General features: G+C 44.3%; 1 long non-coding RNA gene and 1 pseudogene across 3 annotated transcripts in view; one reads left to right on the top strand and one right to left on the bottom strand.

The window, feature by feature from the left end:
• The window catches only part of LOC141419578 (uncharacterized), an 84,576-nt gene that overhangs the window by 19,366 nt on the left and 42,328 nt on the right, over nt 1-22,882 (top strand). The gene's annotated exons all lie outside the window — the stretch shown is intronic.
• The window catches only part of LOC141419797 (ubiquitin carboxyl-terminal hydrolase 27-like), a 43,613-nt pseudogene continuing 39,586 nt past the window's right edge, over nt 18,856-22,882 (bottom strand).

Here is a 22,882-nt window from a genome sequence, read left to right as displayed (position 1 = left end):
AGTAGGGGAATGATTTGGATAGCTCTCTTTGTTTGAGTGTAGATCACTACAGGAATAGGAAGACCCTGGTTATCAGGGACAACATCAATTTGTGGGGTTAGGAGAGCTTTAGTACCGATTCCCTTCCAGCTGGGAGGTAGGCAAGTATAGGCGGCAGTTCCATAAACAAAATAAGTTCTAGGAGAAAACAAACACTGAGTGTCATTTGTTGACTGTGTGATATTGATGCAAAGGCTCTTGGAGATTTCCCCCAGTGGAATTGACCCCTGTAAACTTGGAGGCATTGGGGAGCAGGGTGAATTAGTTTTATATTGGTAATATTAGGTCTTATTAGGGGAGGGTTTAATTTATTACCTGGTGAGGCCTCAAGTGAGTCCATGGGGGTTGCCAATACCTGTGGGAGGCTTGGAGAGAGACAAAGCCAGCAATCTTCAGCCAAAGTGGTGTTTGTGGCGTTTAAAAGATGATGGGCAGAGTTGAGTAACCTGTATAGCTGGGGATCTAGATCCATGGGTGGTGAGGCCACGGGTTGTTTTTTTTTTTTTCTGGGAGGGGGAGTGGGAAATGAGAGTCTCCATCATACATAGTTTACATGATCCTCATGTGTCATGTCAGCCAGTATTTCAACTTTTGTTTTTGTAGCTTCTTTTGTTTTTTTATTTTCTCCCTTTGTCCCCTCCTGTGGCCAACAGACCCATTGGTCTGCTTTCCCAAAGCATTGGGTTGGACCATACAAGCTGACAAAGCCTGGGCCTAAGGCCTTTCCATACAGTTGTCCATTTTTTAAACAGAGAAAGTTGCTGTTACAACAACCAGGCTCAGCATTGTAGTAACTGCAATCATGGGGGCAGGGAGGAGGACCCACAGCCAAGGTGCAGACTATAAGAGGGAGGAGAGCACAAAAAGCAGGGTACACAGGATGAGATACCCACCACTTAAGACTACTCATGAGGGCCATATTCACTCGGAGGGAGAAGTTCCCCACAAACTGACACTCAGAATAAAGGGGACCAGAATATAAACAGCCCACAAAAAGGGAGAAAGTGAAGACATAAGCTACATGTTCGAGGTATTCCTTTTGAAGAGATAGTTGAGGTTTTCCACTGGTTCACAGGAGTAGGCTGGTGGAGGAGGATACCCACTCCAGGGTGGATGCGTCAGCCTCTGGTGTCCAACGTTTGGCTTGGGAGATGTGAATCCAGGAGTCTAGCCCAGCGACCTTAATTTCTGTGGGAGTAGATAACAAGACCAGGTATGGCCCTTCCCAAGGGGAGTTAGAGAGACCCTGGGGGTCATGGGGAAGTTTGATAAGGATTAAATCTCCAGGACAAAAGGCAGCCAGGGAGAGACCTTGGGGCTCCTCTCTCCCTACTTCAGAGAGGACCTGCTGAAACTTGGCTAATTGGGTGATATGAGACACTAGATTTGTTACTTTGGGGTCTAAAATTAAATCTTTTTGGAGAAAGGGTCTCCCATGCAAGGCTTCAAAGGGAGTAAGTCCCATTTTATTTGGGGTATTTCTAAGTCAGATTAAGGATAGAGGTAGTAATTTTTGCCAGGGAAGGTGAGTTTCTTGAGCCAACTGAGACAGGTGAGGATTGGGGTCTCCAGGCACAGTGGAGATGATATTTGATTCCCAAAGCCTTACAGACTCCCTGAATGACTTCGGCTCAGAAGGCCGTCCCATTGTCACTTTGGAGAGTTCAGGGAAGTCCAAATCTAGGGATAATCTCACTAATTAGAACCTTAATTACCTCCCAGGCCTTTTCAGAGGAGCAGGGGAACACTTCAACCCACCCAGTAAAGGTATCTACTAGAACCAGGAGCAACCTAGAGGTTGGGCCCCCTGGCAGGTGGGTGAAGTCAAGCAGCCAGTCCTCCCCTGGATATGTTCCCTGCCTCTGAGTTCCGGGGTTAGGCAGGGCAGTGTTGCGGGCGTTGTTACACTGACAGATTTCACATCCTCTAATAATACTCTGGCGAGTATCTCCAAGTTTTAACCCCTCAAATAACTGCCCTGTCAAGGAGAGTGGCTTATGGACCCCTAGGTGATAGGTCTGATGTAGGGTTTTTAGGACTTTCCATTGGCTACTCTGTGGGAGAAATAATTTGCCCTAAGGAGTTATCCACCATCCTCTATGAGCTAAACAATACCCTCTCTCTGAAGCCTGTGAAAGTTGGGTAGGCAAGTATTGGGGGCATTCGGAAGGAAGGAGGGATTGTTCCCACAAGAGAGGGGCCTAAACATAAGGCCTCCTGGCAGCCTCCTTCACTGCCATGTCAGCTCTCTGGTTTCCCTTAGCAACCTGATTCCTCTGACCTTTGATGTTCGGGGCAGTGAATTACTGCTATTTGCTTTGGAAGAAAAACTGCTTTTAAGAGGTTTAAGATTTCCCTGGAATGTCTGATAAGGGATCCTTCAGTAGTTAACAATCTTCTCTTTCCAAAGAGCCACATGGGCTTAGAGTACTTAGAATCTGTATAGATGTTGGCAGTTTTTCCCTCAGATAGTTGTAATGCCTTGGTGAGAGCTATCAGGTCAGCCAATTGGTCACTAGTGGAAGGACGCAGAGGTTCAGCCCAGAGGGTCTCAGTGAGAGAGATCACAGCTACCTCTGCTCTTCTAATTCCCTCCCAAATGAATGAACTTCTGACCATGAAAACAGTGAGGTCTGGGTCTGGGAGTGGCTGGTCAAAAAGGTCAGGCATAGCTGAATAACATTCAGCTACCACTTCCTCACAGGAATGCATGAGTGGCTCCCCTTCAGTGGAGAGGAGTGATGCTGGATTTAAAGCAAAGCACACCCAAAGACTCACATCTGGACATTCTAATGATTGGGCCCGATACTTAAGTAGTCTGTTGTCTGATAACTATAGTCCTCCTTTAGCTCTTAGAAGCCCTCCTAGATCATGTGGAGTATATATGGTTAAGGGCTGTCCAAGAATTAATTTCTGGGCCTCTGGGATCAAGAGACAGGTTTCCCATAGGGCCCTTAGTCACCCTGGCCATCCTTTAGTGACATTGTCTAGTTCTCTGCTCAAATATCCCAGTGGTTGTAGAGTGGGCTCTCATAGGTTAGTTCCCCTAGGGTGCCCCCCCCCACCTTCTTATAGACATACAGCTGGAAGCAGTCTTGAGTGGGCAAGCTCAATGCCAGGGCTGTTTGGAGTGACCATTTGAGGGCCTGAAAAGCTTTTATGTTCTCAGGGTCCCATTCTAAAAGGGATTGAGAGCCTCACTGAGCATCTTTTAGGAGCTTGTATAGGGGCCTGGCAAGGGCTGCATATCTAGGGGTCCAGATTCTGCAAAATCCTGTAACTCCCAAGAAAGCTCTAAGCTGCTTTATGGTCTGGGGTAGTGGGTATTGGAGGATTGGGTCGATCCACTCGTGACTCAAGGAGTGAGTCTGTCCCTTTAAGACCATGCCTAAGTAGGTGACCTGAGGGAGGCATAATTGAGACTTTTCCTTGGAGACTTTGTATCCCCAGGAGGCCAGGAAGTTTAAAAGGGACTCAGCAGCCCTGGAGATGAGGAGCTCTGTGGCTCCACACAGGAGTAAGTCATCAACATATTGAAGAAGGGGGTCCTCTGCATAGTACAAATCTAATAAGTCTCTGGTTAGGGCCTGTCCAAAAAGATGAGGACTTTCTCTAAATCCTTTTGGCAAAACTGTCCAAGTTAGTTGTTGTGAGGAGTTAGTGGGTTCTTCAAAGGCAAACAGAGGCTGACGGTCAGGATGCAAAGGGATGCAAAAGAAAGCATCCTTTAAATCTAGTACAGAGTAATACTGGGCTTTTGAGCGTATTTGAACCATTAGAGTATGAGGATTGGGAACAACTGGGTGGAGGGGAATGACTGCTTCATTAATGATTCAGAGATCTTGAACAAACCTCCATTTATTTGGCCCCTATTGACAGCAAGAATAGGAGTATTGTAGGGGCTGGAGCAACTAATTTGTAGCCCTTGTTTTTTTTAAGGAATTTATGATAGGTAAGAGGCCTCTTCATCCCTCAGGCTTGAGGGGATACTGTTTTTGATGTGGAAACTGTGAGGGATCTATTTGATCATGAAGAAGAAGGGGGCAGCAAAGATAGTCCCCAGGGGGGGAGTAGACTTTGAGTTTTTACTTGAGATCATAAATCCCATCCCAGCAGGGACACTGGAGTCTCAGGGACTATGAGAAAAAAGTGACAAAAGTGGAGGTCTCCCCAAGAGCAGGCCAGAGGCTGAGTAAAATAGCACTCTAGGGGCTGGCCAGATATGCCCTGAATGATAACCTTGTTATTGGACCAGGGACCAAGAGAGAATGGTAAGACAGAGAAATGGGCTGCACTGTCTAGGAGGAAAATGACCTTTCACTTCTCTACCATTATGGTTACCTGAGGCTCCTCAACATTGATGTTAAGAAGTGGAACCTGGACAGGAGGCCCTGGGACCCATCGACCCACAGGCGGTGGCACCCCACCTTCCACCTGGAGATGGAGGCACTTAGACCTCCAGTGGTTACCTTTGCAGGGAGGGCAAGGTCCCAGTGGGGGCAGGGCTGTCTCCCGGGCTGTCCCCCTTTTAGACATTCTCTGTGGAAGTGCCCCTCCTGTGCACAATGGTAGCAAGCTTGGGATGTAGGCCCCATTCAGGTTGGGCCCTCTCTGAGAGGTGCAATGAGGTCATGGTGTCTTTTATACTTTTCTCTCTTTTTAGTGATGTCGTGGTTATAGTATACAGACATGGCTAGTTGCATTAGTTGGTCCAGTGATTTTTTCCCCTTCAGCCACAGACTTTTGGAGTTTTCTATGGATATCTGGGGCTGACTGAGTTAGAAATTTATCTTTGAGGAGAACCTCTCCCACCTGTGTCTCTGAGTCCACTGTGTGGTATGTTTTTGGATAGCCTTCTTAAGATGCTGTAGAAAGGTAAGGGGGTTTTCTTCAGGGCCTTGTTGTACTACAATCACCTGGGAATAGTTTAGAGGTTTAACTTTGGCCCTTTTTAGCCCTGCTATTATACGATGGATGAAGTGGCATTGATGCCATTCATCCCCCTCATCATTTTGATCCCAATGTGGATCTGCCAAGGGGACTGCCTGTGCCCCTGTGGACATGGACATATTTATTCCTTCATTTCCAGGTGCCATGTGTATTGGGGCTCATTGTAGATGGAAATTGTCTCCAACTTGAGTGAGCTGGACTAGGATCCATTGCTTTTCCAATGAGGAAAGAGTCTGGTCCAGGAGCAGTATGATGTCCTTCCATGTCAGTTCAAAGGCTTGGATCACAGAAATGAAGGCCTGGATATATTGGTCTGGGGCATCAGTATAGCTACCCAGATCCTTTTTAATCTCCCTTAGATCTGATAATTGGAAGGGGACATAGTCTTGCCCTCTTCCTACCGTTGCCTGTTGAAGGGAGAAACATCCATTAGGAGGTTCTGAATATTGGGGTGGCTTAGAAGGTAGAGCAGAGAGTGGAGCAGTAGGGATGGGGGCCTTCTCATTGGTAAGAGGTTTTTCTGGTCCTCCTTCCCCATGTTTATCCTGTGGCTTACAAAGAATGGCCAGTGTTTGAGTATCTAGATAGCAATTATGGAGCCATTCTGGGTGGTCCCAGAGATAAGAGGAAAGCTGTATACAGGGGACCTCAGTCTACTTTTCCTCTATTTTACAGAAAAGGTCTAATTGGAATATGGTGTTATAATTTAAGGAGCCCTCTGAAGACTACTTCTCTTGGTCACCCAAGGGATATTGAGGCCAGGCCTCAGTACAAAGAAAGATGAGGGGTTTTTTCTTGAGATTAATTGGGTCAAGGTCCTTCCAACGCTTCAGTAGACAGGCCAGTGGAGACCACTTGGGTATTGAGGCCAGAAGACTGGAGGGGGGCGGTCCCATTTAGAAGAAGAACAACAACAACAAAAACTGGTTCGGTTCCCCTCTTGTGGGCATCCCGATTGGGGACTGACCTGATGAGAGCAGGCATCCCTGTCTTGTGATTTCCTTCCACCATTCGTGGCCAGGACCAAAGGAAATGCAGTGACTGGTAGGACTGCAGCCACCCTTACCTATGCAGTGAAAAACCTCTAGGATTCTTCCTTTTAGCCTGATATTACCCAAAGCAGGCAACCTCTTTAGTAAAGTCTACCTCTTTAACAAAGTGATGCATCACCTGGAGAATTGCCTGTAAAGTTAAAGAAGGGTACTCAGAGGGAGTCCCAGGGCAATCACAGTACCACAAAAGGACAACTAGTGTCAATATTTGGAGGAAATGTTTTTCTGCTGAGACCAAAAGTGTGAAAAGTTTTAAATGAGAAGTCTGGAGACCATAGCAATACCCATTTTTGGCTGCTCCTGGAAGGTTACATCAGTGCTTTTTGGAGACCATAACTTTGAGATAAGAATTGGCTCCAAGGGCTGGGTCGGTCAGGCTTGGGCATGAGATGGGGCTGGGAGTGGGGCTTGTGCAAGGTGCTGCTGCCCTCCCCTGTCTGCCCAGGCTCGCCCCTGTGGCCCTTTGCACCTCCTCCCATGTATGTGTGCCTGAGCTTGTTTATTTTTCCTCTCATCCCTTTTTCTGGGGGAGTGGCAGCAGCGACTCTAGACGCTAAGTGGGATCTTCTCATGGATTGCTTTAGCTGCGGTGGGGGCTGCACCTGTGGAGGTGGGGTTTAGATGTGCTTGTGGCACAGAGGCCTGTGTTAGTCCTCACTCCTGCCAGGTCCACACTCCCAGGCCACAGTTTCATGAGGTGCCTTCAACTCTGTCGGTGCCCAGCAGCCAGTTTAAAGCTGCTGCAGACCAAGGGGCATGACAAACTAAGTGTGGGAGTAACTGAAGAAAGATATAAGGTACCATGGTACGAGTTTCCCATGGGAGGCCAGGGTCCTGGTAAGCACAGGTAGAGGGAAGGCAGACAAAGATGAGGGACAAGGTGGTGGGACTGGGGAGGGAGCATGTGAGTAAAAAGTATGTCTGCTGATTCTGGCAAGGACAGAAGGGACAACCTGACATCCTAAGTGGGGGAGGGGGAGCAGAGCTGAGAGGACACATGCTTGAGGGATTAACAATCAGGTGTGCTTTCACGTCTGTCCAACTAAGTAGTACTTGAACACTGTCAGCCACACAAAATCTCCACTCTCGGGTCACTGCCTCTGGCAGAAGGGGGTATTGACAGGTGGGAGAAGACAAAGATTGCCAGGTGCCAAAATCAATCAGGTCTCCTCCAACGTAGCATAAGGCATGCCTGAATAAACCCTGGGGCTTGGTTTCAGCTTGCAGGGTGGGAGCTGAAAGCACCCCCAGAGCTGGAATCACCATGAAGCCAAAGTTGGCTAGGAGCTGTTGGTTTGATACCATGACAGGAAAGTCCCTCAGGAAGACAGGAACAGAGAGAGAGAGAGAGAGACAAGGGGGAGCAGCACAGGGAAGTCTGCTTTTGGCCAGTGCTCAGCAGGAGGTTTCCCCCAGCAGGAGTATCAGCAGGGCCCCAGAGGCTCACGGCTGCACCTTAGGCAAACTCTTGCTGGTTTGGTGCTCAAGTCATACCGACCTTGGTCCAAGAGAGATGTCCCTTCATGGTCACCAGAAATGTCATGTACCAGTGTGAAATGTTGTGGGCCAGTGTTGAGGGTTCTTACCTTCACAGGGCAGAGAACTGGCTTGTGAGGCAGCTGATTGACTCGTGAAACAAGGCCGGTACACAAAGTAGGATTTATTAGAAAGAAAGGACAGGTTACAGCTAGACCAGTGCAGCGGACCCTGGAAACCGGTAGCTCCCTGCTCAGGTGAAGGCTGGGGCTTTTTATGGACACTTTAACTCTGGGTTAGGGGTAGGTGGGTTGTTTCTATTGGCTGTGGATTTGTGCACGCGGGCTCTCTTAGATGAACTGGTCTGTTTGCCCCTTATTGGGGTGGGGGGAACAACCTTGAGAGCATTTTTTTTTATCAGCCTTGTGGCAGATTTATGAGACCCTGTATCTCCTCCTCAGGGTGCAGGAGTGCAGATTTATAACTCCTTCTCAAGGTGCAGGACTCACAGTGCTCTCGATGGGGGATGGGATACTCACTCATCTGTCCTTTGGGTTCCCAGACCCAACAGTTGGAAGCTGGATAACACTGGAGGTAAAGAAAGAAGAAGGTATCTTGGCCACTCTGTTTTGTATGATAGTTGCTACCTTGAGCCCCACAGGCTACATTAGGCACCTGACCTCCATGCTCCCTATTAGGGGACTTAACTTCAGTGTTTAGCCCTTTTGTTAAATATAGTAGGGCTTGGGGCTGGCCAGAGCCTCTGGTGTGTATTCTGTGCAGCTAAGGAGAATGGTGTATCCTACACCTCCAGATTTGCTACACAGTGAGATCAAGGATTCAGAGACCCTGTGATAGAATGGATGAGAGGAGCATGGAGATCTTGAGGTGACACCGTGTGAAAAACTCCTGGTGATAGAAAGAAACCTGATTCCACGTGATATAGTCCAATTTGAGCCACCGCAATAGGTGGGTCACCATGCTAGGGTACCCTTTGGACTTACCGCGCTGAATGAAGGGAAAAGTGAAAATGCTAATGCTACCATAACCCTTCCCCACACTCTTCCAAACAACGTATGCCCTGTAACAAACAGTAGTTCTTGACAGGAGTGTGAGGGTACCTTTCAGAGATGTCACAGATTGAATCGTCTGTCTGACTCTTCCAACATCCTTGAAGCTCTGCTTTATTAGAACTTTTTGTCTCTTTATTCTGCTGTCATCATTGTTATGAGACATTTTATTATCATTATTTTTCTCTCCCACAGAATCCAGCGCATTCTTTGGAACTGGGGGCTGTGTACTACGGACTGTCCCCAGAAACTATAGTTCTTTCTCATATAACAGGTGGCCAAAAAATAACACAGTGTACCACGTACTAAGTTTTTATATTCTCTTTATGCTGTAATAACTAGCCATCTTCATGGTAAATATCAACCTCTTAACATATACACAATGAATATTAGAAGATCATACACAAATAGACTTATTTTATCTCATGTTTTTTCCTTTTGTAGGGCCTAGCTCTTTTACTGGTTAATCCATTGAAATATATAGAGATCAGTCATTTCACTCTCTATATATTTCATATCATACAATATGATGAAATAATTCTTATTTTTTCAAAGCAGTTACAACACTTATGTCAGATGTCTATAGTAATAGTAAACCAATATTTAACAACTTATTAATACTTAACACTGTGATCTTTTACCAAAGTCTCTTTGATGATTATTTATTGTGAACCTCAAATAAGCAAGGGGGTAAAAGGGTGTAATATTGAAATAAGACCTAAACCCTAAATTTACCTACATAAACTCACAGCCAGCATCAAATAGTTTGTTTTCTCCTCCTCTCCTTTCTCCTTTCTCCTTTCAAATCAGTGATACTGACCCATGGGGGTCCTCTGATTCTTCTGGTTCTCCCTCCTCACCAAATGATGTTCATGACTCACTGTAGATTTTGTTGATGGTAGTTGTATTCGACATTATCAGTGAAATTTGAAATGGAATTTGCAAAAACACCCACAGGGACCTGATCTGGTATTGGCATGGGCTCAGGCTCCTATATCTGTTAGTCTTTTGGTTTTGGCTTTGACTCTGGCCCCAGCCTGTTTCACAGCTTCATTGTATTACGATGGCCAGTTCCCAGGTTCTCTGTTGTACACTTTGGCCACAAATTGTAAAATTTCCATTTTGCTGTTTTCCTGGTTTACTTTAGTGCCCCAGAAGAATGCATACTCCAGTAGACTGCCATGGTTCACTGGCTTATATTCCAGGTAGCCATGTTGTACAAATTCTTGGGTGATTACCTTCTTCAGGTTTCAAAATGTTCTGTACTTCTTTTTCACCTGCACCCCTAACTTCTGCAGAACCTCCCAGATAAGGCTCTTTTTGGCACAGGTGCCCATCATAAAATGATGTCTAACATCACAGTTAGGAGACCTTTCTTGAAGCTCTTCTTGCATTTGATTATGCTTAGGGATCTAAGTTTTTTTCTGGCCTGCCACGCACCCAAGTTCTTTAAGATTCTTTGATTCTGAGAGATGCTTGAGGCCTCTGAGGAACTAGGGATCTCTGAAGTGCTGTGTTCCTCTGAGATTCCAGGGGACTCTGGAGTACCTGGATACTCAGATGTGATGAGGAAATTCAAGGTGCTGGGGAACTTAAAGGTGGTTGGATCCTTCAAGGTACTCCAGGTTTTATCATGCTTGGGGTCTCTGAGGTGAAGAGGGTTTTAAAGTGGTGGGGGCCTCGCAAGTGTTTGAGATTTTTAAGATGGCAGGACCTCTGAGTTGCCTAGGGCCTTTAAAGCACTCACTATCTCTGAAGTGCTTGGAATATTCAAGGTGCTCAGAGCCTTTAAGGTGCTTTGGTCCTCAGACGTGCCGGGAGGCTCTATGCTGGGAGCCTTTAAAGTTCTTGGGCCTCAGAGGTCCTTAGGCTCTTAGATACTCTTGTGGCCTTCAAGGTGCTGGGATCCTTTGAAGTAATTTGAGCTTTCAAGGTTCTTGAGATCTCAGAGGTTCTGGTAACCTCTGAGGTGCTAGAGTCACTTGATATATTTAAATGCTTACATGTACTTGGGTCCCTTGAAGTGCTAGAGCCCGTGGATGTATTTGGATCCATGTATGTTCTGGGAGCTTCCCAGTTGCTAGGGCCTCTTGAGATGCTTGGGGGTCTCCAAAGTACTTAGGGCACAGGCGGGGTTTGGAGTCTCAGACACAGCTAAGCCTTGTGAAATGCTAGGAATCTCAGAGGCACTGTGTCTCCTAGGAGTGTTATGGTCTTGAGAAGTGCTCCAGTCAAGAGAGTTATTCCAGTCATGAGGGGCACTGCAGCCTTGGGAGTTGCCATGAACCCTGAAGAAGTTGAGCCCCAGGAAGTGCTTGGACCCCATGTAGTACTAGGAGTCTCCGATGTGCTTTGGGCCCATGGATTACCACGGCCACTGGGAGTGTTAGGGCTTCGCTAAATGCTTGCACCTCACCAGGTGCTTGGGCCCTGCCAGTTTTGGGGAGCTTGCCAGGTGCTGGGACCCCACCAGGAGCTCTGGATCTCTGAGGGGTTAGGACCCTTCCCGGTACTCAGGCCTTGCCAAATGTTCACACCTAATGAAACACTTGGATCCTAACAGACGCCAGGGTCCTGCCAGGAGGTTGGTGCCCCCCAAGTATTTGGTCTCTGCCAAGCTGTGGGACCCCCTCCAGACAGTTGGGCTTCTCCATAAAGTGCCCAATATTTGTGAAGAACTCAGCCTTCACAACATGTTAGGACCTCAGCTTGTGCCCCTCAAGATGTTGGGGCAAAATAAGTAAGGACTCAATGACTCCATGTTGTTTGGCATCCCCAAGGTGCTTGGGCCAAGGGAGGCCCTAAATATCCCGGAAGCACCTGGGCCTTGTGAAGCCATCGGGCCCTGTACATTGCTGCAGGTACCTCAACTCCCTCCTACACCTTGTGAATATCAGTGAGGCCCACTGTTTTGTCCTTGTAGTAGTGTCCAGTCAGGAGTTGGGACTAGGGGATGGGATTCACACAGTGGGTGTGTACAGATTACAACAGACCTGAAGGCAGGCGGGAACTTGTCGCTTCAGCTGATACTGCGCCTACCGCTGTCACCACCACTTCTATCATATAGGTCCCCTGTATTCTACCACAGCGTCCTCCCCAGGATACCTCTGCCTCTGCCACTGGGCCACCTCCATGGCTTCTGACAATGTGGTCCCTATCACAGGCAACAAAATGCCATCAGTAGCCATTGCATGGTTAGTTCCCACACAGCAGTTTCCAGGCTAACGGCACCCACCTCTGTCCCTCTGGACTTCCTTCCCATCAGCCTCTAGTCTGAGAGCTTCCCTCGAATCGCCTAGCCCTACCCCACTTCCAGAGTGTCCCCTCTGACTCCTGCAGAGGAAGTGTGGCTTCCTGCCTTTGCCAATGTCCATTGGCAGGCTGAGAGAATGGGAGGCAAGCAGGGAAAGCAGAAGAAAGGTGAGGGGAAAGAGCTGGGGCATGAGCAGAGGTTAAAAAAATGGCAACCAGTTCTTGCATCCTATAATTATTACCTCTTGGTCTTGGGAAGCAAAGTGTCTTTATTCCATTCACACCATGCAAGGCAGGGTGTATTTCTGCAAGGAATCAGCTGACTCCAGCCCTCCTTTCCTGTTTTACCTTACACAGTTCATTCATTCATTTGCATGCCCTGTTTGCAGAAGGCTTTTATGTGCACCTAATTAATTCGGAGGCTCCTCTAGGACCTGGATAATACTGTCATGGCCAAAGTGGTAGGTGACAAGATGACATGGGAATGCAAAGCAAGAAGCACGCAAGAGGCACAGTGCCTTCGCAAAATTATATATTCGCGGGTTTATTAAGCAGGGTAGTGATAGGATCAGACTTGAATTTCTGCAGCCTCACAGAGGGGCAGACAGTCTCCTGTCAGACCACTTAGGAAGCAATTAGAATAAGAAATAAAAGGGATGAAAGTGATCCTTAAGGCTGTTGCCATGGGGATGGAGAGGCAGATAGGCATGCTAAGGGTGACCATTGAAAGGCTTAAGAGACTGAATGGAAACAGGGAATGTGGAGGTTGGGATGGAGTGCAGGTTGGCCCCAAGATTTTAAGGCTCCAGTCTACCTGCATATCTGACTTAATCTGCTTCTTTCAGAGCACACTCTGAACTTCTTGACTTTATCATATACTAAGCACAGACTTTGCCTCTCAATGTGTTTCAAGCAGTGTGTGACAATGACATTTAATATATGCATGTTGAAGGAATGCATGGTGGGAAAGATTTTACATGTATTCTTTTTTTAAAATAATTTATATATTTTATTTAAATGGCACTTGCAGAAAGATCACATTTGTATACAACGACAGTCATCACTCATCCACAAGGATTGGTTGATCACATTTGTATACAACGACAGTCATCACTCATCCACAAGGATTGGTTGCTCGACTCCCCACATACACAAAATCCACAGATGCTCAAGTGCCTTAAATAAAATGGTATAGTGTTTGCCTATAACCTACACACATTCTCCTGCATACTTTAAGTCATCTCTAGATTACTTATAATATCTAACAGTGTAAATGCTATATAAATAGTTACTATATATATTTTTTTAAATTTATTTTTTTATTATTCATATGTGCATACAATACTTTGGTCATTTCTGCCCCCTGCCCCCACCCCCTCCCTTACCACCCACTCCTTCCCCTCCCTCTCCCCCCCACCCCCTGGATACCCCGCAGAAACTATTTTGCCCTTATCTCTAATTTTGTTGAAGAGAGAGTATAAGCAATAATAAGAAGGAACAATGGTTTTTGCTAGTTAAGATAAGGATAGCTATACAGGGAGTTGACTCACATTAATTTCCTGTGCGTGTGTGTTACCTTCTAGGTTAATTCTTTTTGATCTAACTTTTTCTCTAGTTCCTGGTCCCCTTCTCCTATTGGCCTCAGTTGCTTTTAAGGTATCTGCTTTAGTTTCTCTGCGTTGAGGGCAACAAATGCTAGCTAATTTTTTAGGTGTCTTACCTATCCTCATATCTCCCTTGTGTGCTCTCGCTTTTATCTTGTGATCAAAGTTCAATCACCTTGTTATGTTTGCCCTTGATCTAATGTCCGCATATGAGGGAGAGCATACGATTTTTGGTCTCTTGGGCCAGGCTAACCTCACTCAGAATGATGTTCTCCAATTCCATCCATTTACCAGGGAATGATAACATTTCGTTCTTCTTCATGGCTGCATAAAATTCCATTGCGTATAAATACCACATTTTCTAAATCCACTCATCAGTAGTGGGGCATCTGGGGTGTTTCCATAATTTGGCTATTGTGAATAGTGCTGTAATAAACATGGGTGTGGAGGTGCCTCTGGAGTAACCTGTGTCACAGTCTTTTGGGTATATCCCCAAGAGTGGTATTGCTGGATCAAATGGTAGATCAATGTTTAGCTTTTTAAGTAGCCTCCAAATGTTTTTCCAGAGTGATTGTACTAGTTTACATTCCCATCAGCAGTGTAAGAGGGTTCCTTCCCCCCGCCCCCCGCCCCCGCATCCTCGCCAACACCTGTTGTTGGTGGTGTTGCTCATGATGGCTATTCTAACAGGGGTGAGGTGGAATCTTAGTGTGGTTTTAATTTGCATTTCCTTTATTGCTAGAGATGGGGAGCATTTTTTCATGTGATTTTTGACCATTTGAATTTCTTCTTTTGAGAAAGTTCTGTTTAGTTCACTTGCCCATTTCTTTATTGGTTCATTCATTTGGGGAGAATTTAGTTTTTTAAGTTCCCTCTGTATTCTGGTTTTCAGTCCTTTGTCTGATGTGTAGCTGGCAAATATTTTCTCCCACTCTGTGGTTGTCCTCTTCCGTTTAGAGACCATTTCTTTTGTTGAGCAGAAGCTTTTTAGTTTTATGAAGTCCCATTTATCTATGCTGTCTCTTAGTTGCTGTGCTGCTGGGGTTCCATTGAGAAAGTTCTTACCTATACCTACTAACTCCAGAGTATTTCCTACTCTTTCCTGTATCAACTTTAGAGTTTGTGGTCTGATATTAAGATCCTTGATCCATTTTGAGTTAATATTGCTATAGGGTGATATACATGGATCTAGTTTCAGTTTTTTGCAGACTGCTAACCAGTTTTCCCAGCAGTTTTTGTTGAAGAGGCTGCTTTTTCTCCATTGTATATTTTTAGCGCCTTTGTCAAAGACAAGTTGGTTATAGTTGTTTGGCTTCATAACTGGGTCCTCTATTCTGTTCCAGTGGTCTTCATGTCTGTTTTTGTGCCAGTCCCATGCTGTCTTTATTGTTATTGCTTTGTAATATAGTTTGAAGTTGGGTATCCTGATACCTCCATCGTTGTTCTTTTGACTAAGTATTGCCTTGGCTATTCGTGGCCTCTTGTGTTTCCATATAAATTTAAGGATAGATTTTTCAACCTCTTTAATGAATGTCATTGGAACCTTGATGGGAATTGCATTAAGCATGTAGATTACTTTTGGGAGTATCGACATTTTTACTATGTTGATTCTACCAATCCATGAGCATGGGAGATCTCTCCACTTTCTATAGTCTTCCTCAATCTCTTTCTTCAGAAGTTTATAGTTTTCCTTGTAGAGGTCATTCACATCTTTTGTTAGGTTTACACCTAGGTATTTGATTTTTTTTTTGAGGCTATTATAAATGGAATTGTTTTCATACATTCTCTTTCAGTTTGCTCATTATTAGTGTATAGAAATGCTAATGATTTTTCTATGTTGATTTTATATCCTGCTACCTTGCTGTAGCTATTGATGATGCCTAGAAACTTCTGAGTAGAGGTTTTTGGGTCTTTAAGGCATAGGATCATGTCGTCTGCAAACAGGGATATTTTGACAGTTTCTTTACCTATTTGTATTCCTTTTATTCCTTCTTCTTGCCTAATTGCTCTGGCTAGGAATTCCAGTACTATGTTGAATAGGAGTGGAGATAGTGGGCATCCTTGTCTAGTTCCTGATTTTAGAAGGAATGATTTTACATGTATTCTTAACTGCACTCTTAAAAACAAGTGAAGGGGAAAGAGGAGGTCTTAAGAAAGGGTAATAGCAGGGACTTGGTGGCTCATGCTGATGATGTCAGTTACTCTGGAGGTGGAGATTGGGAGGATGAAGGTTGCGGGGCAGCCTGGGCATAAAGCCTGAGGAAGGGATCCTTCCTAACCCATGGTCTTTGATGTCTCCATGCTTTTGATGGTGTTTGTGAACAAAATATGGCTGCATGTGTGAATGAATTCTTGGGCAGGGCAATGTGTTACATTGGGAAAACAGAATTGCCAACTGAATTGTACCCAGTGAGGCCCAGATCTCTGCACGTGTGTAGAAAGGTGATGTCATTTGTAGAGAAACAGGCATTGAAGTCAGACCTGGGAACATGAGTTCTGGTCCAGCCTGTGTCACTTATAAGCCCATTGACCTTGATGAGCTCATCTAGTATATGCATGTCCTTTGATTTTTTTCTGTTCAAGCAGAAGAGGTTGACTGTTCAGTTTTTGTGTCTCTGGAAATAATTTCTATGAAATGTCTTCTTATATGATCTGTGAATGTAAGGGATTCTTATTAAGAGAAAAGGATAAAATGTTATAGGCTACTGTAAAGTAAATCAGTATACTCCAGTAGTGAATTTAATATCGTAGCCTCCCACAGGCATTTTGCAATAAGCTAATGCAGTGCTAATTGAATACATTTTCAAGACAAAACAGATTGAATAAAGAAATGGCCTCCAGCTGAGGCTAGTGACTGGTGTTGGGAGACAAGGTGAAGGAAAGAAAAAGCCACATGGGGAAGGAGTCAGTATCAAATAGTTGGAATACTCCTAAGTCTGGCAATCCATTCTTCAAGATGCATTGGATACCTGCTTCATAGAGGAACTGAATAGTATAGAGAGGTTCCAGACATGAGAAGGCCTAATTTTTTTAAACATGTCCCTATATCCTCCATACTTTTAGAGGTAGCTTTGGACTCCATTGAGGCCTGGAGTGCTTAATGGAAGAAGGAGTAAGGGGTAAGCTGAGGGGTAATCACTGACTCCCCCTTTGACATTTATCAGCCTAAACCAACAGCAGGGTTACCGTGGGGCCTCAGGTACTGGTGGTGTGATAGGAATTGAGAAGGACAGCTCAGTCAGGGATTCTGGAGGAGATTAAAATTCTTAGGGTTTGATTTGAACAGTAATTGGGAGTGAACAACAACCTTCCAATGTTTAGCTCCCTATCTATGTCTGCAACTTGCCAGGAGAAAGACCCACTGGGTCTGTATTTTCATTCAATGAGTGGTGCAGATGAGGCAGGGCAAGACATTTATCTTTTGTTTCCTTGTCTTCTCCCCAACTTTCCCATTCTTCAGATCTGGAAGAAAGGTTGACAAGAGATTTTTCCAAATGTTGGAAAAGCTCCAGCAAAGAGGAAGATTAAAATCCGGGCCTGATACTAGGGGAAGTGCCATGGTCACTCAGGAAACTGCCATGAAGGGGTGTGGTCAACATGTGATTGTTAAACAACACATAGTGGCTGCACTCAAATCCTCAGACATTGATATACTGTAGGCTTCCCTTGCTTCAGGCTGAATTTTGTCTTTTATATTGAGCTAGGTCAGAATGCAGGTGGACACAGACGGTTTCTAGGAGTCCAAGAACATATACCAGTCACTCTGGATTAGAGCAGGTTCTTCTGAACCGCCCCCCTCCACCACTTTGGCAGTTTGAGATTATATATGCCTAGAGCACTGCAAATTAACCTTTATTCTTTCTAATTGGGCTCCATGCTGATGGGATTTTATGGAAATTCAACATGATAATCTCATTCTCTTCCCAATGGTCACTTTTGAACTGAAATTTTCTGTATAACTGAAGCTTACCAAGGTCTCCTGTTGCATAAACCTACCTATAAAACAATTTGGGGAAGTAAAGCAAGCACCTCTCTAGGGCACAGAACACTTTTGCACCAGCCCTCCATTGGAACAACCTTGTGACATACTCGGCTTACTGGAACAACTGATCCTGACCCCATCTCTTGTCACTCACTTGGAGATTTCTCACAGTTCTGAATTGTTTTGTGGTGTAGGTATGGACTTATTTTACAATTTGCAGGAATTTGGGTCTTACAAGGAAGTCTATAGCATGAACATTCCTACCATCGTGAAACAAAAGTGGTGGGGTTACTTTTGCAGTCTATTTGTTTTTATGGTGTAACATTTTGTTGTGAATCTCCAACATAGGGACATATGAGATTAATATTATAAACTCCCATGTAATCAATGCCTAGCTGTATGAAGATTAAAAGTTGGACCTTCTACTACTTTTTGTCCTGAATTTAACATGTAAAATAAACAAAAACTATGACAGAAAATAAATCCGCTGTTGTTTAATCTGAGTCTCCTCCATTAAACAAGGTAAACTTGATCTCTCTCTTAGATTTTCTTTTCCTATAAACATCTGTGACTGTTACGTAGTATGCCAGCTGAGGTTGAGGCATCATTGGGAATGTTTTGTAGTGAAGTCATTCCTACCACCCTCACATAATTGAGAGCATGTAGACACTAATTGATGCTCATTTCTCATTATGACTTCCTCTGGTCTATAAGAAGTTTATTTTTACCTTGATGCTTGCTGTTGTGGTATAAGTGTTATCATCTTTCATTTGAGATTAGTCTTTGTGTGGCTTCGGAATCTGTATTTTATTTTATTATTTTGGCAGTACTGTGATTTGAACTCAGGGCTTCATGCTTGCTAGGCAGGCACTCTACCACTTTAGGTACTCTGCTAGGCCTTCCTTCACATTTTTGAGGAGCAGATGGGTAAATTTACTCATTCCATGTTGCAGGACCTGTTTGTGATAGAATAGTAAACACTCTTGACTATCCAGTATGTCCTTAATACTGGCCTTGCAATGACACTATCATTGCACTTGCAGTGCCAGATGAAGCTGGTGTAGTGGAGTGGCCATTCTCCAAGATTCCTTGGTGATTAAACATAGCAAACAAAGAATATTATCATTGTTTTCGCTACTGGTTGGCAGCTGCAACTCTCTGTTCATTCTGCTCTCTTTACTTGAGGCCATGACAGGTATCAAATCCGGTTCCAGAGGAAAGGAAATGTATGTAGTGATCCTATGCCTCTGTTTGGCCATGTGTTCAAACCACTTGAGATCAAAACAGGACACAGTAGGCAATTTCCTCATTGTGAGATGAAGCTACTACAACTACTGCATTGAGTTTGGTCTTGTTTCATAGGTGTTCAAAGCTTGTGAATCTTCACAGGCAGCCAGTGAGCATGGTGGCTCTTGGTGTATGGATTTTCCTTATTCATGCTGCCCTCTTTCTCTGAGCCAGGATGAGGAAGAAAAGACAGGTAAGTCCAAACATATGTTGCAGCATGTGATAGAGACACTTTGATAGGCTTGAAGGGTAACATCAGACTGCAGGCAACCCGTGAAGATTTGGTCTATGATGCGATCCCAGTGTTTAAGATTATTGGGCACTTTGCCAGCATCATCATTTTTGTAGCGCCTGTGTAGGATTCCCAATGCTTCAGTGAGGAGCTCATGAGCATCCTGTTGCCTATATCCTGCTCAGTGACAAACATGTATCCATCCATACCAGGTGCAGTTACTTATTGGGGATGTAAGGAAATGGATATCCAGAATACAGCTCCTGAAATTGTGAAGACATCTCACGGACTAGACATTTGACATTTCACATTGGTGACCATCAGAGAGGAAGATGTATTTTAGTATTGGAGTGTAGGTTAGGACCTGGACAATGCAGTTCATTAAAGCATTTGTGGCCAAGATTTATTAATCATCTTAAACTGATAGTAGGCTTTGAGGTTTTTTTCCTCTTTGGATTATGCCCTAGCAGTTCTACCTCCTGTCTAGTTGGTTACCAGGAGGAATACTTCTTTCCAAAGTTTGGAGGTATACAATGCTCGTGAGAAATCTGCTAAAATGAAGGCTTGGAAGTTCCAAGTTTTCCATTGCTCTTTTCTTGCTATTTGCTTGGTATCTCGAGGATGGCAGAACTCTCAGCATATGACTGCTTTACCTAAACCCTTCACTAAGAGACTTGAAGCTCCAGAACTGCTTCCAGCAGCATAAGGCAATGTCCTTAGGATGACCCCATCTCCTCCATCAAAATGCCTGCCTGAGAAAGCTCAGGATGACAGGATTTACTATTTGTTCTTGTCAACACCCTATGATAGGCCCCCTGACCTTCCTTCCTTAGTGCATTTACTAAAAAGGGCTTACCATTCAGAAATATCTCTCCCAAGGACCTTCAATACGGCCTCCTCTCCCTGTCTCTATGGGAGGATGAATTCTAGTCAGCAGACACAGCTGGCCTTATCACATTTATACTGGCCAACCCTCTACTTTTTTCACTTCTATGACTGCACTGAGCTCCTGCTCTCCCCCTCTCTCGTCCTCCCTTTAAAACTCCCAAATCAGAATAGAGCTCAGTTCTTTTCTTTATTGGCACTAGTTACTAAATAAACACTGTTTTCACTGCTTTAATAATGTTGGTGTTTACCTTTGATAATTGTTGACATATAAAAATCCTTAAACATAAAACAACATATAGCTCCATGGTAGAGGTCTATAGCTAAGTGGTACTGTTTTGTCAGTATGTTCATTAATACATTTCTTTGTAAGGCAGGCAAAGACACACAGGAAATGCAAAAGTGGACACTACTCACATGTTGTGACACTTACTATGAAAGACACACGATTTTGCCTTGGTTTTCCTGATCTTATAAGTTCTGCTTCATAGAAAACAATAGTAGATCATTTACATTTACTACCTCCATTTCTCATCTACCCATGTAATCACTCTATGCAGTAATCTGTCAAAAGGTGTTGCTAGAGTCGGAAGTATGGCAGAGGTCTTGGGTATAGCTGGAACAAGGGCACTGAACAGGACAGGACAGGGTGGTGCTAGTGTAGAAGTTAGAATGAGGGGAGGGAGTCCTCTTATTCCAAGGTCGGGCTCGTAGTTCCAAAGACCAACCCAACCATTGTCACTGCTACCTTATGCTCTGCCACCTTCCTTTGGTAGCTTGAGCGTGGCAAAATGGGACCCAAATAACCAGTACATCTCACAACATTCTAGAAGAAGTTTCCCAAAACAGATTATTATGAGGAATGGAATGACACAGGAAAGAAACTATGACAAGCAGACACTGGCTATAAAGGCTTAGAGGATGCCTCTGTTCTCCTCAGCCCTAACCCCTATATGGAGGACAGGACCCTATCTGCCCTACCCTCTTCAGGTACTAAGGCCTTTGAGACAGGGCAAACTCACAGCCTCAGCGCTTGCATGGAGGAGGGGAGCACACATTGGGAGAGCTTTCTGCCTTACTCCTATCATTGCAACCTCTCTAAATCAAGTCTCCAAGCTATTGTAGTTTCCCGCATGGCTTATTTACCACTCCCTCCTCTCAGCTTCCCCTGACTCTAAGAAAATCTCAAGTCCTTGTGACTCCCTCTACTACCCCCACAATGTCCATGATTCCTCTGTTTATTTAAAAGCTTAGGTTAACTTGCACTCGAATTACTTTCCATTCAGCCTTCTCTCCTGACATCTCCACAGGGTTGTTCAAAAGAGGACCACCTCTGCCTTGATATCCAAAGAAAAAATATATTCATTGAAGTCAGGTGGGGTGGGGGTTTAGAGCAATGGGAATTTTTTTGCATGAATCCCTAAGGGAACCATTAGAGTCTAATTTTAGATAGCAGAGGGAGGGATATTATGGAGTGCAGGGGACACGATGTGTAAGCAAGGGCAACAGGTTCAGATAGAAAGGAGTGAAGGCACTTGCTAGCTGTGTAAGCTCAGATAAAACATTTATCTCTGGTGCTTAGTTGTATTATCTGTCAATTAAAATCAAAATAATAATCCTCATCTGTTATGAATAATAAATCACAACACAGCATAGACAGTTCCTAATATATGGTAAACTGAGTTAAGAATTTTCAACGTTACAGTGGTACAAAATCCATACTTATTCAATAGAAACAATACTTCAATTTTTGAATTTTGATCTGGGCTAGAAATACGAAGTACAACAATTTTTTCAACAATTTTTTTCAGTTAGCCACTCAAACACAAACGGGAAATACTTTACAGTTCAATGTGTTGCTAAGCTATGGTGGTTAGAAATATTGAGTATTTTTAAATGAACAATATTTTAAATTTACAATGTGTTCATTCAGACATAAATCTATGTAAGTTGATGAGCACAAGTATACAAAAAGAATTTTTTATGACAAGCAGCATTAATGTTCACATTTGTCTTTCTCACTCCACTCTTTAAAATCAGCAAAGAGCACAATTCCTGATACATGACATTCAGGAAAAGGACCTCATTAGTACTCCAAAGTGGCATGCAGCCAACAAATACAGATCAGTCCTTTCACTATATATTGTGCAAGGCTGTGCTGTGAGAAATACAGAGTACAATTTGTGTACTCAAGGAGCTCACAGCCCAGGAGAATTTTCCCTCCCTTAGATAGAAACAGACTCCAAGGCCACAATGCCCAGGAAAGCTGCTATTTCCAGAGCATTTGGCCCTTCCTTTCCAATCCCAACAATATTACTATTTATCAGTGAAATGTTTACTGCTATAATAGTGTCTCAGGGACACTCATGAACTCCCCTGTAAACCTCAGGATTAGGGTCAGCTCTCCCAGGGCCAGAAGTAGCATCCGGTAGATGCCTCACACCCACCCACCCCCAAAGGATGTTAGTGATTTAAGAGCATTGAATATATTTGTGAATTGACTTGAATTATCTGAGTGAAGAGCAGCATGGTCTGGGAGAGAAGACTCACATCAGTTCTCTAATTTCCCCACAGTGACTGTAGGTTGACAGGTTGAAATCAGTCTTCAGAGAAAATGATTAGCAGGAGCATTTGCCTGGGAGTCTAGAGAGAATTGTTATCCTTTCCCGCCATTATTAAGCATCTTTCTAACTCTAAGCAAGCTATCATCTCGGAGGCTCAGAGTACCCTGGTTAAAAAAAAAAAGCTGTTCCACCTGTCATCTGGTGGTCAGCTTTCCATGCTGTAACAAGCATCTGACCCAGATCAACTTAAAAGAGGAAGGGTCTCTGGCTTATGGTTTCAAAGGCTTGACTCCATGTTTGTTTGGGTCCACTGCCTATGGGCTTGTAGAAGGCAGTCCATCTTATTGGGAGGGAGTGGTGGAACAAAGCTCATGGGAAGAGGTACAGGATGGGAGAAGGAAGACTGTAAAGTTTCAGATGGCTGCATGCTAGGGTCTTGGGGCAAGAAGAGCACAGAGAAAGATGTTTCCTGTTTCCACTGTTGGCTGT

Source organism: Castor canadensis, chromosome X (assembly GCF_047511655.1).
Source record: "Castor canadensis chromosome X, mCasCan1.hap1v2, whole genome shotgun sequence".
Lineage (NCBI taxonomy): Eukaryota > Metazoa > Chordata > Mammalia > Rodentia > Castoridae > Castor > Castor canadensis.
Note: the sequence above shows the minus strand (reverse complement) of the source record. Positions and strands in the feature narration are given on the sequence as shown.